Source organism: Suncus etruscus, chromosome 9 (assembly GCF_024139225.1).
Source record: "Suncus etruscus isolate mSunEtr1 chromosome 9, mSunEtr1.pri.cur, whole genome shotgun sequence".
In the NCBI taxonomy this organism is placed as follows: domain Eukaryota; kingdom Metazoa; phylum Chordata; class Mammalia; order Eulipotyphla; family Soricidae; genus Suncus; species Suncus etruscus.
The window spans coordinates 1,220,136-1,232,964 of record NC_064856.1 but is presented as its reverse complement, the minus strand read 5'-3'; positions in this window follow the sequence as shown (position 1 = coordinate 1,232,964).

Genomic DNA, 12,829 nt, shown 5'->3' with positions numbered 1-12,829 from the left:
TAAAGAAAGCCTCTATCCTAGCCTTCATCCTATGACCAGCACAAATACCACACTCTCTACCTACAGAAGTGTGATGATATCATCCACAACTGAGCAGAAAGTTTCCTGGCACCATAAAAAAGACCTGGGAGTGTGAAAAAGAGCATGTATGGAGCCTGTAGTTGTTCCCCGGACAGTATGTTTTAAGAGAGGAGAAACCCTGTATCTCTTAGACCAAGGGAATTCCCTTTCTAATTTCCCCAATACTTACTGTATTATATGCAAAAAAAAAAAAGGCACAAAACCTTGCCACACCTGCCCTCCTTCCTTCTTTTTTTTCTCTTTTCTATTTTTTCTTTTTTTTTTTAATTTTTTTATAGTTTTTGTTTCATTTGCTTTCACTCTCATGGTTATTATATGATGGTGATTGTTTTTAGTAGCTGGGTGCTTTTTTTTTTCAGTTGCTGGGTGTTTTTTTGTTTTGTTTTGTTTTTCTTCTTTTTTCCTTTTCTTCTTTTAAATTGATATTAATAACTTCTAAACAAAATCCTCCCTGTTTTGGGTTTTTATTGTTTGTTTGGTTTTTTCTTTTTCCCCCCATCAGAACCACATAACTTGAATCATCTTGTTCTGCCTCATGAATTGTGAGGGGGGGGGGAATTGGAGGGTACTAGGACCAAACAGTTGTATGAATATTGAGTAGAAATAAAAAATAATCAGACTCAAACACCAAACCTAAAGTCAATGACAACAGAATCAATATACAATCTACAAGCTATACACAGAGAGGAGCAGTTACACTAGCAGCCTGGGGGGCAAATGAGGTAGATATGGGATGCCTACTGAAAACAGAGGTGGAGGTAGGACAACGCTGGTGGTGGGAATGGCCCTGATTCATTGTCACTATGTTCCTTAAATATTACCGTGAAAGATTCGTAATTCACTTTGGTCACAATAAAAATTATTTTTAAAAAAATAACCTAGGGTTCCAGAAATAGTACAGGGATTAGGGTTTACACAAGTGATGTAGGTTTGACCTTGTACCACACAACCTCTCAAGCATCACCCTGTGTAGTTCTGGAGGTAGCCTGCAAGGCACTGGGATAGCTAAAGTGATTTCCATTATCACAGGACCAGGCAGTACTGCATAGTCAGGCCCCAGAGTTAAATCACAGCCTGATTGGCTGAGTATCGCTGACACTGGGTCCTGGGCCCCCTGAGCACTGCTAGGAAAGCTCCCTTCCCCTTTATTACTCCTACACCACTCCCCAGAAAAGGAAAGAACTTGGTAACAAAGTAAAAGGGAGGATGATTGGCTAAGGAATCCATCAAAGTTGTCTAATTCTCTAATTAGAACTCATTTTTAATCAAACTCTAGCCTCTGTTCAGTTATGAATTTGTTAACTAGGAAAATTTTTGTTTGCTGAAAATTTAAATTATTTCTGTATAGTGTAAAAATAACTATGCAATGTTAGCTTTGTTGCCCTGGGAGATGTTTACCAGCTATGTATCTAGTTTATCAGTCCCATCCCAGTATTATTTACTTTTGAACTAAAATTTTCATTTTATTAGTTCCTCATCTATTGATTAAATAAATCTTTGGCAGCAATGGGATAATGCAAAGGGTTGGAGTGCATGCTTTGTATTCTAGAGGCCTGAGGATCAGGGCACCTAAGGGTCTACCCAGGACGGCAGGAAGTAAGCAACTCCCTAGCAACCAGCCAGAATGACTTCTGGGCACTCCCATGAGTGACACATAAAAACATTTTTTAGCCATATTTATACTATGTTTTTATAAGAAGCATGTTGTTAACATTCTGAAATTGTACTTTGAAATAATTCAAAAATTCTACAATAAAGGTACTAAAGGAAACTCCCACTGAGTAGAGATTTATCCTACTTGGCCATTCTATACAGAAAACTTGAATCTTCTGTTTGCAGTATATGCTTTCTTAATGGGTTGAGGAAGTGCCAAAGACTTCTGCCTACAAGATCTTAGTTCGACCTGCAGTTTAAATCACTCCGTAATAATAATGAAAGCCCAATTGAGTGATGTTAAAACAAATTCATGCACTGGGAGAGTAACTGCCACACTAGTTACTTAATTTTTAGCAGTGATGATTTGGGTAAATTCAATTTTACAAATCAGTCTCTGTTCCCTTATAAAATCACGTGAGACATTTAATCATCATTTGAATTTCTCCTGCCATCAGCTGAGACTCCTGACACTGACCAGACTTTTTTATTTCTTTGTTCTTATTATGCCTGTCAAGTACTTAATGATCTTTAAAATGCTAGAATGTAAACTAGGAGCTTTGCCCTCTAAAGAAACCCTGCTGTGCATTCATTTCCAAAGCAAATATTTTCCAGTGATCTTTCAGCTTAATTGCTTAGTAGGTTAATGAAAATGGATCTATTTGATGTGGAATTCTGCTTCTAGTTCCTGGTGCTTTAAGAGAGACAAAGCAAGAGTTTGGCAACTAGTTTGGCATCATAATAATGAATTCGATTCTAAGCAAATGCCTATGTTGTTTTATATAAAATGACTGTTTTATATAAAATGACCTAGAAAACAATGGCTAAATTGTCGTTTTTGGTTCTCTTGTCTTAAAGCAACTTTTGCAAATGAATCAGTTCCTCCTGGGAGCTTGTTTACTTAGGAAACTACTTGTTTCCAGTTACTGTAACACTGAGAAACTATAGCGTTGAGTTCAGTATGGCAAATTTTCGGAAGAGATGAGACAGTAAATTACATCCTAAAAAGCTCATATCGCTGACTGTTTATGGAAGGCATGGATACTGCAGAGGCCCTTTAGATTCGAGGATTTGCCCCAACTACTAGCAATCCCAGTTGACCTATAACTATGTGGGGCTGGACCTTAGAGTCTCTATGCTGCATCTTGAGATTCTTCAGAGACGAAACCCAAAGTTAGGAAAAGAGTCTGCACAGTGTCTGATCCAGTGTTGCTTCCCTGAACAAAATATCATCCTCCATGAACCACCAGTTTTCCCTCCGATAGTTCCAAAGAGAGGAAATCACTTTACCAAGCTTCCATCCTAGATTTTTGCAGTTTCTCTTTGTGGTTTCTTTACTGAGACTGATTCCATTCCCCTTTAGCTTTCTGTTAGTGCTGCTGATTTTCTTCCTTTGAAGTCTGTTGCTAGTTATCCACTTCTAATTTGATGTTTCTCTATGATACGTACAGTCTCTAGATGTGACAGTAGGTGAGATTTGTAGTTGTCTTCTCCTATGACTTTGAAACAAGGTATAAGTTACCAGGAAAATCAGCCACAAAATAAATCCTTCCCTCCTTGCAAATACTAAAGAAAAATCTAGCATAGTGAAGTCACAGCCTTTGGTTCTTCTGGGCACACTGGTAAACAACTTGCATAAAAGACTCCTGCAAGAATGGTGCAACATTATTCCAGTGGCAAGATTCAGACTGCTTTGTAGTCAGATAAGATAAGAGCTTTGGTTCTCAAATGTGTTCCTTGAACCACCTGCAGCTTCATCACCTGGGAATTACTTAGAAATGTAAAATACCAGATTCTATTCTTGAATCACTTTCTATAGCACCATGATAAATTTTAACAGACATAGATTTTTAACAGGCTAGAATCAAAGGGAAAGAAAACCATAGCAATTAAGTTTTGCCTGTTTTTTTTTTATCCTAGTTAAGTACCTTCCTGCCTTCCATTATCCCTAGCTATAATGTGATTTCAAGGCCCTTGACTATGCTGTTCAAGTTAACAAGTTTCAAGTTAACAACTACATGTAACACACATGTAACACAAACATGTAAACACATGGGAACCTCATCCTTATTTTTCTCAAAATTCCCTTTGATCTAACTTTTTCTGTGTGTATGTGTCCTCTCTGTGTAAATTAGACATAAGGAAAATTAGACAAGATAATATAGCCAATTATAATAATACCAGCCTACTGCACAATTCTAAGAAGTGAATTCCCAAGTTTAAAACAACACACAGTTACTTTCCAAATGAGCTTGGAAGGGTGATAGATTGACAAATATTTACATTGGGAAATTAGGGGTAGGGTATCGATGAGAAAGGTCCTTTTAATATTTGTGAAGGGAAGTGGGCACTCTGGCGTGGTATGCTGTTGGAATGCATGAAACTATCAGTAACAGTACTGAAAATAAAGGTATCTCAGTATAACTAGGAAAACATTTTAATGGGACCAGAGCTCTTGCCTTGCATGCAGCTGATCACAGTTTTATTCCCACCATATATGATCATCTAAACACCAATATCATAAGCACAAAGTCAACACTAGTCTATGAGCACCACTGAGTATACTCCCCGCCTCCAAGAAAAGTCCAAATATTTAATGGGTGTGTGTCTACTTTAACATATATTAGGAAAGCAATCAAGCACATATTTTGTTTGTTTTAGAGATGTTAAAATGCTATTTTGGAAAGGTGAGTTCATTAAGACAATTCCAAAAAAAAAAGATTAGGTTAGTAAATGGTGTACATTTACTCTTAAATGGTGAAGAATGCACAGAAATTCTAGGACTTTCAGAGAAATTTCACAAAGATAAAGATCCAGTTTATCAGGACCCTGTCCTTGGCATCTTCACCAGGAATGCCTTTCCTAGGAAAACACCGTCAGTTATCTGACCAGTTGTTTATCCCATCTTAAGAAGAAAGTTTTAAAAAATAATCACTTTATTATTAGCAAAACACCTTTGATTAGTCTATAAACTCCATAGTATTTATATTTTTTCTTTCATTTAAGAGAAAAAAATATTCTATACCAAAAGTCAGAAGTCTTTATATCTTAGAAAAGATCCAAGCCAGAAGAAATGTTTCAAGGTTTAGTTTGCTGATGTTCATGTGACCTCCAGACAACCACTCTACATTACTAGCCTCTCTACCTCTTTTGAGAAGGATGTATGGCCACTCTCAAGTACCAGCCACTCTGTGATTATATATTTTAGATGAATGATTTCAATCCAACTAAGTTCACCCAAAATTTACCACATTCTTTGGCATGATAGATAATACAGGGAATTGTCTTTCTAACCTTATTTCTGATGCAGTGGCTTATGGTTGTCTTATAGTACCTGTTTATATGAAGTTTTCATGTTTGATTTAGTATGACTTAGTGGGCACTGGAGGATGCCTTAGACTAAGTTCCACAGAAAAATATCCTTGGACAAAGTTGTATATGGAAGTGACCTATCAAGGAAATGCTTCTAGGAAAAACAAACAAAAAGGCATGAAAAGAAGCCTCTTAGTAAAGTGGTTATCAATGAGGTCTCAACCAAAACAAGATACCAATGGAATCTTTGGAGTTTACAATGCAGCACATCTCATCTCAGGGGGGAAAATGCTGAGTCTCTGTACTCCTGTCAGTGGGTCATTAGTCATAGATGTGCCCTAGAGGAATCTAAACTCCCAAGTCCTTCCATCTTTCAGTGGATCAGGAGAAGCAGCCTGGAATGAGTTTACAAAGAGGGTCATAAATATGAATTAGGAATATGCAAAAAGTGGGAATGACCACATGGAACCAGTGAGGGAGATTCCAGGGGATTGAGCAGAATACCAGAGACATCTCTTGCATTGTTGCCGAAGAAAAGATTGTCAGTGAGCTAGCACACAACACAGCCTCCTCCTAATGTGAGTCCATCATGTGGATACTAAAAATGTTTGTTTTTAAGAAATTGAATATCTTTCTGCTTCGTCTTGTGTTCTGTTAATGTACCCCTGAATGGAATCATCTTTATTTAGGACAAAACAGAGAAGAGTTTCCATGTGGTCCAGTGTTCCTCCGAACAGATTTGCTCTTCTCCCAGCAACCAAGTGGGTGCTTTGGAACAGAAACATTTTCTTCTGTTCTCTCTTAGACAAGAGGAAGTGAAGTGGTCTGGAAGCAAAAGACTTCTAGTTGCACATCCTAGATCTAGACCCATCCCTCGGAGGCAGCCATTGCAGTCCAGCTGCAGGCGAGATGTGGCTGTTAAGTGGACGAACCAATTACTGTGGTTTTCACTGACTATCATTAGGGTAAATGAGATGGGGTTTGGTTCAGCCCTTCCTCCCCTGGTCTGCGAATCCTCTTTGCATTGGCTCCCAAATAAACAATCAGAAACTGTTGCATAATACAAACCTCAGTGCTAAATACCCATTTGGCTGTATTTGCAAAACAAACAAAAAGGGAACATTGGCATTTTTGAAAAAGGGAGATTTAGGCATAATCAGTGTTGGTTGTGGCTGGCTGCCCTGTTAGAATTAAGAGATGCCAGTGCTGGCTACATTGAAATGCCAGCCCACCCTAGACCAGAATAAAAAAAAAAGAAAAAGAAAAGGAAAGAAAAAAAGACAAGGAAATAGTACTGCAGGCAGGTCACTAGCCTGGCATATGGCTGACCTGGGTTCTCTGGCACTCCATATGTTTCCCTGAACACCTTGAGGAATGATCCTTGTGGGCAGAGGCAGGAGTAAGTCTGAACACAGGGATCATTCCTCAAAGTGCCCTCAAACCAAAAATAAATAAAAAATAAAAGTGTAATATTTAAAAATATAAACAACAACAACAACAATAAAAAAACAAGCCAACACAGCCTATAAGCAACACCACTATTAATCCTAGAATATAGGGCCAGAGTGATAGCACAGCAATAAGGTGTTTGCCCCGCACATGGCCGACCATGGACAGATCCAGGTTCGGTTCCGGCATCCCACATGTTCCCCCGAGCCTGTCAGGAGCGATTTCTGAGCACAGAGCCAGGAGTGATCACTAAATGCCGCTGGGCGTGGCCCTAAAACATAAATAAATAAATAAATAAATAAATAAATAAATAAATAAATAAATAAATAAAATAATGTTTAAAAATTCAAGAATATCGTTGAAGGGAAAGGCTCACTAAGAAAAATCAAACTTTACTCTTCAAACTAAATTAATTAATCAGGACTATGTCTGTTTATCCAATGTACAAGTACAGAGAACATCTAGGTTTATGGTGGAGTGCAATGGTTTGGAAAAATAAAACTTGAAAAGAAATGGATTCTGATGGAGATCAGAGACACGGAAGGAGACTGTGATTATTTCTGTGACCTGATTAAAATTTCTGTCACTTGAGATGGTTCTTAAGCCAAATTCTTGTATTAAGTATGCATGGATAGGGGTCGGAGCGGTAGTGCAAACAGTAAGGCATTTACCTTCCACAAGACTAACCTACAATGGACCTCGGTTTGATCCCCTGAGTCCCATACGGTCCCCCAAGCCAGGAGCGATTTCTGAACGTATAGCCAGGAGTAACTCCTGAACATCATTGGGTATGGCCCAAAAACATAACCCCCAAAAATGCATGGATGCATACTAATGCAGATATAGTACTCACTTGCTATCAATTATTGAGATGAATGTGATGGGCAGGGCACAGGGTGAGAAGGGAAGCTGCCACTTCAGATCTAAATGACCTCCTAAATGTTGAGGAGTCAGAATTTACAAAACCATTAATATAGAAATATATATTTTTAAATGAAAGAAGTACAAATCTAACCTTGCTACCTATAAAGCAATCTTTTCTCTAGTTTATAGCTCATAATTAAGATATGCACCTTATCATGTTCTTGGGAAGAAGTATTCACCAGGCACACTCATAGATACTCCAGTATTTAAAATACTTAGGTACTTAAGCTTTTATCAAAAAAAAGTCTTAGCTTTAGTAGACTGTTAATTGAGGAAAATGGGTTTCCAAATTTCTCTGCTATGAGTCTTCCCTTTGTTTTCTGAATAAAGGATTTGACTTGTAAACATTAGCCAGTTGTCCTGGCCTCTAAGTCCAGGACTCTCTTGGGATACATTTGGTGCTGAAGCATTCAGATTACTTGGGAAGCTGAAGTCTTCAGAACAGGTAGAGTAGGAGAGTGGCATCAATTCTGTTCAGTGGTGAAGGACTCTCGTTAGATGGGGCTCATCCCCTCTCACTGTGATCTTGGTTGACTAGTGAGATAATCTGCAGTTCATTTTCTTTTCTTTTTTATGTTTAATAAGATTTGGAGCAACACTTCTCAAATTTATGATGATATTGTTCAAGAGTAATGAAATTCAGTAAGACTAGGATAGAGTCAAAGATCAATTGAGATTCCTCTTTTTAGCGGGGGAGGGTCACATGGCGGCGCTTAGGGGACACTCCTGGCTCTGTGCTCAGAAATCGCTCCTGGCACAGGGACATATGGGATGCTGGGATTCAAACCATCTTCCATTCTGGATCACCTGCCTGCAAGGCAAACGCCCTACCGCTATGCTATCCCTCTGTCCCAAAGATGCACAACTCTTTATTTTTTTAAGATGCACAATTCTTATAAAAATATCTAAATAGTAAAGCTGATATTGATAGTCTTAAAAATCTCAATTGTAATAGCAAAAGTGGCAAAAGGTTCTACATACCTTCCCTCAGTTTCACACAGTTATTGGTTTGTTTTCTATCACATAGCAAGTTTTAAATAAATTAATACATTATTCATGATAATTGACAACCAAATTATCTGAATATTGAAATAATAGCAATAAATTTGGGGGGAGGGTGATCAGAGATTACTTCTGAGTTTGTGCTCAGGGACTACTCCTGGCAATTCTCAGAGATGTGATGCCAGGAGCTGAAGCCATGTCAGCAGCATACAAGGCAAGTACCTACCCACAGCACTTTCACTCTGGCCCCAATTGAATTTTCTTAATCAAGAAAGGTTGTTTTAAACCTAGGGCTACTTCAGATTATTAGAATACTTAATACTCTGGGGCCGGAGAAATTGCACAGCGGTGTTTGCCTTGCAAGCAACTGATCCAGGACCTAAGGTGGTTGGTTCAAATCCCGGTGTCCCATATGGTCCCCCATGCCTGCCAGGAGCTATTTCTGAGCAGGTAGCCAGGAGTAACCCCTGAGCACCGCCGGGTGAGGCCCAAAAACAAGAAAAAGAAGGAGGAGGAGGAGGAGGAGGAGGAAGAAGAAGAAGAAGAAGAAGAAGAAGAAGAAGAAGAAGAAGAAGAAGAAGAAGAAGAAGAAGAAGAAGAAGAAGAAGAAGAAGAAGGGAGAGAGGGAGGGAGGGAGGGAAGGAAGGAAGGAAGGAAGGAAGGAAGGAAGGAAGGAAGGAAGGAAGGAAGGAAGGACGGAAGGAAGGAAGGAAGGAAGGAAGGAAGGAAGGAGGGAGGGAGGGAGAGAGAGGGAGAGAGAAAGAAGGAAGGAAGGAAGGAAGGAAGGAAGGAAGGAAGGAAGGAAGGAAGGAAGAAAGAAAGAAAGAAAGAAAGAAAGAAAGAAAGAAAGAAAGAAAGAAAGAAAGAAAGAAAGAAAGAAAGAAAGAAAGAAAGAAAGAAAGAAAGAAAGAAAGAAAGAAAGAAAGAAAGAAGAAAACAATACTCTCAATGCACTTGGGAAATCTCAGTGCAGGAAATCTTAAATCTTTCAACAATAGTCATTATATCCCAGCTCTGTTAGAGCAGGCATTTGGATCTTACGGCAGAATGAACTTTAAGAACTCATTTCAAGCAGTAGAAATAAAGCAGTAGGGCCATCTTTGATCACTTCCTCCTGTGTTATAATTGGGGGAAGAAATCATTAGTTTCCACTTGCAAATTTCCAAAGACACTGAAGTATTAAAACTGAAAGAATAAGGATGAGGCCTGTAAGAAAATGAGATAACTCCATAGTAGATAGTGGGTCAGCAGCCAAATGAGATTTCCCACTATTTTGATATTTACTATTGGTTTGTTGTTGTTTTGTGAGCATGAAAAAGATAGGATTAGGATGAATGATCTGCACTGCTGAGTCAGGCCAACACTGTATAACATAAATACCATAGTGAAAGGTGTATATGAATTATAAACAATATTAATGATAAACAGTATTAATGAATAAAGGTTCCCTCCAAAAGGTAGCCGTTATGAACTTACCTATATGACAACTTAGCTGCAAAGTGAAAGAGGAAAAATCGTCTAAAGTATAAAAATTGGCAAAGCTAAAATCACCATTTGATATACAGAAATCCGTGTATCAAATTACAAAGATTTCAAGAATTAAAGCAACAAATTTTTCTTTCAGCTTGATTTGATGTATCTAGATAGATAGCTATAGTAAAAAATGTAATTGTTTTCAGACAAAAATTCAGCTACCAGAAATTGATTATAGTACACAAAGGAAAAGTTCCCTATTAAAAACCAAAATTCAGCTACTTTCATTCATCCTGATAAAACTAAGTTAGAAATAACCATGATATAATAACCCTTTATATAATATAATAACCCTGTGTAATTTATATTTTAAAGCATTAAAATGTTTGACTCAAGGAAAATTGAAATGAAACACTCTTTGTAAATAAATAATAACAAAGGCTTAGCATATGCCCCAACCTGTAGACTCAGACCTCAGTAACAAAGACAGGACAATTTATAGCCATCATATAGCATTTAATTTATAGCGATGCCAAACATTAGAAAACCCTGGATAAATGAATCTTTTGTCAGTTCAAATGAATCTTTTATCAGTTCAAGGAGATATAAAAACAGTATCACAGTAACATGTTGTAGGAAGAAAGGAGAAAACAGTAGGAAGTAAAAAGGAGCTAAATTATTAAAGACATAAGATAATTGAGGATAATATCTTCTCTATGTAAATAATGCTATACCAGTCTGCATGATTTTTGCAGTATGTAAATAAAGCTAACAATAGTGTCCAGGATATAACCAAACAAGGTATCTATGCAGCTTACTTAAAAATATGTTTTCACCCACAAAATGACCTGCTATTAAATTTGTTTGTATATTAGGTGCTTCTAAGCATATTTCATAGTCTATAAAGTGGTAATATAATGTATATGTACATTGCCATTGAAGGTTTATAAAAGTGAATATAGGATAAATATTTAAATTAGTACTCAATTAGTACATCAATGAGAATGCTCTCAATATTGTGTTATTTGTATTGATAACAAGAGTTGTTTTGCATGTTTATAAAGCCCCCTTTGTTGCTTACTGTCAAATATAACCATAAACTTTTTGTTAGTTTTGGGGCCACACCAGGCGGCGCTCAGGGATTACTCTTGGCTCTGCACTCAGGAATCACTCCTGGCAGGTTTGAGGGACAAGATGGGATGCTGGAGATTGAACCCGGTTGGACATGTACAATGCAACACCCTATCTCTGTGCTATTACTCCAGCCCTTTAACAACAAACTTTAGTGGAATTTTCAAATGTCTTTCCACTTGCGTAAGATGTGTGAGACCACAACCCTACAGAACATTTACTTAAATGATTACCAAAAATCTTCTGTGATAATTTAGCCACAGGGTGTGATTGTTGAATGACTAAATGATTTGTTTAATTTGTTTGATTTATTATTTTATTATTTTAAAAGAAAAACATGGAGAGATGTAGATGCTAGCACAGGAAATATGCTCTTTTCATGTCCCTCACACACACCTGCCCTTTCACTCTAATGACCAATCTCTAACATAAGAGCCATCCACGTCTCTGCCAAATTGACATTTCAAACACACAACTTTTATAGCTTCTTTTTTTTGAAGTTAGCTCTTTTATAAAAATTAGGGTCACACCCATGATAGTCAGTGGTTACTCCTGACTCTGTATTTGGGAATTAGTCCTTCAGACTCTGGGGACCATCCAAGATATGCTAAGGATTAAACCTAGTTGGCCATGTGCAAGGCAAGTGCCTTATACACTCTTCTTACTGGATTTTTGCCTCATCTTTAGTTCTAACTCTACTTCTGGAAAGAGACTTAACTTAAAGAGAAAGGCTGATTTTCAGAGGCCATTTGCCATTATAATTTGGGTTTTACATAGGCCCAGATGCAAAATTAGAAAATGAAAAGCTTTGCAAATTAAACTTGACATCAAAGAATAGCTAGATCTTGTTTGGCATTACAGACTTGAGAAATAGAATCTCCAATGTTTATATATGTGAAAAAGGTGGCCCAGTACTGCTACTAGAACCAGAAGCCTTGAACACAAAAATTAGAAATCTTTTTTTTTTCTTTTTTGGTTTTAGGGCTACACCTGGAAGTGTTCAGAGGTTACTCCTGGCTCTGTACTCAGAACTCAGAAGTTAATCATGGCAGGCTTGGGGACATATGGGACTCGGGGGATCCAACCTGGGTTGGCCACATGCAAGGCAAACGCCCTATCCACTGTCCTATTGCTCTGGTCCCAGAAATTAGAAATCTCTGAGTGCTATGCAAGCCTCTCCAGATTAGTCACAGGGATCCAGTCTGATCTGCGATTATAAAATCCTAGAAAATAGTGAATTTTATTTTTTAATTTGCAGTTTATCCCATACCTCATTTCTTAAGGGAAATAAAAACAGAAAACATGATTCAGGAAACACAAATCCCCTCATAAGAAGTGCAGTGAAATGGGGGAAATCTACAAATAATATGTAAAGGGAAAAACATAGCCCACACTATATTTGTCTAGAAGAAATATCAATGCACTGTGGATACAGAAGACAAATTAGGAATGCTTTAAGGATTTCTGTTGAACTTTGTTTCATTTAGGAATCAGCAATGATCCTCTATCATTGACTTTAGGGGCACACCTGGCAGTGTCCATGACTACCCTTGGCTATGTGCTAAGAAGGGACATCTCATAAGTGGCACAGGGGACCCTATCAGGACCAAATGTACAAAATCTATGCTCAGGACACTAAACTATTACTCCAGTTGAAGCAAATGCTTCTTACACAGGACTAGATAGCACATTTTCTTTCATTTTGGTGTGACATAACGTCTCTTACAACTCAGCTGTGCCATGGCAAGCCTGGAAGGATCCACACTGACAATAGAAAAAGCAAGTGGGTGTGAATGTGTGCCAA